Consider the following 1,635-nt stretch of genomic DNA (forward strand, 5'->3'; position numbering starts at 1 on the left):
TTCTGACTTTTTGCCAAACCTCTTCTCTGAAATAGTAAAATTAGAGCAGCCCCCTCTTTAAAGAGTTATATTTATTAGATTTTTACGTATTGATACGGCATAATTTATCAAAATAAATCTGAGAATTGGCACATAAATCTTCCAACATTCTTTATAATCAGAATCTCTACTATAATTTCTCCCTGATAAATGTTCAGGGACAACTTACAGCAAAGAACTTCTTTTGCAAAGAATCAAAGCTACATCCTCAAGTGTAACTTTTCCGTGGCCACTTTCACTGTCTTCATTGCTTTGGTTCCACTTAGGCCAGAGTGGCCCTGTGTGTTTTATCTGACACTGATAATTAAATTAGTTACATTTCAACCTAAACAGCAGTGAACTCTCCAAAATGTGTGGGTCTCTTAAGCCGAGCCCTAAAACAACATTTAAATCTCTTGGGAAAACGCTAAAAGAATGTCAGCATTTCGCATCTTTTCATTCCATTAGCCTTAAAAAAAGCCTGAGATTAAGGACAAATACTTTTTTAAAAGGATGTCTACTTCTAAAAATTCTTACAGTCAGATTATGAATGATTCCAAATAGTTTGTGCATTATGAACATCAGCAAAGTGACTTTGAGTATGAGCTTTTCTTTTCCATGGAAATCTTTAGTAAAAGGAGAAAGATTTATACGATCTGAAGAGAAACCAGAGTGAGCTTTTCTTTTCTAGAACCCACAGATCTCTCTGTTGCAATAGTAGACACCAATACCAAGATTCAGGGACCCTGACTTGTATCTCATTTAACATATGGTTATTATTGGTCAGTGTATAGGTGAGAAATGCTAGTGAAAAAAGGAACTCGTGTCTCCCTTTTCCAGAAACATTTTACCCTTCACAGTATTGGGCATTATGAGTGCCTGCACTGTATTTCCTCTTTTCACAAACCCGTGGAATAGCCTGTGTGGTATGGAGCCCCAATTACCCTTCACAAATGATGGCAAATAAAAATTTGACCATTTTTGTAGTGTAATTTGACCCTCTCTATATTTTTTTTGAAACAGAGTCTCACTTTGTCAGCCTTGGTAGAGTGCTGTGGTGTCACAGCTCACAGCAACCTCAAACGCTTGAGCTTAAGCGGTTCTCTTGCCTCAGCCTCCCAAGGAGCTGGGACTACAGGCGCCTACCACAACACCTGGCTAATTTTTTTTTTTTTTTTTAGAGACGAGGTCTCTCTGGCTCTGGCTGGTCTCGAACCTGTGAGTTCAGGCAATCCACCCACCTTGGCCTCCCAAGTGCTAGGATTACAAGTGTAAGCCATCACACCTGGCTGACCCTTTGTATTAAGGGAGAAAATATGAAGCATCAGAGTCCATTTTGCACTAGTGCCCTTTGAAAAATGAAAACTGAAAATAAAGATGTGCCAGCACTCATGCCTTGATGAATGTCCAGCCCCTCTCCTTCTCTCATTTCAGTGTCCGCCCACCCCCCTCCACCCTCCACCGCTGGCTCACCGCAGTGTGATCTTTCCACCCCTGCCACCTTCAGTAATTGTACAGGCTGCAATGCCATAAAGCCCAAAGTTCCAGAAAGAGCATCCCAAGTCCTTTCTAATCAAGCTCTGCTGATATCTCCAGCTTCTTCTCTTAAAGATTAAA

General features: G+C 40.5%; 1 non-coding gene across 1 annotated transcript; it reads right to left on the reverse strand.

Moving 5' to 3' along the window:
* Positions 1–582: 582 nt before the first annotated feature.
* LOC128579946 (U5 spliceosomal RNA) lies at positions 583–694 on the reverse strand. Its single transcript, XR_008378314.1, has one exon. It is a non-coding gene; the product is annotated as a U5 spliceosomal RNA (small nuclear RNA).
* Between the last annotated feature and the right edge of the window lie 941 nt (positions 695–1,635).

This window comes from Nycticebus coucang, chromosome 2 (assembly GCF_027406575.1).
Source record: "Nycticebus coucang isolate mNycCou1 chromosome 2, mNycCou1.pri, whole genome shotgun sequence".
NCBI lineage: Eukaryota > Metazoa > Chordata > Mammalia > Primates > Lorisidae > Nycticebus > Nycticebus coucang.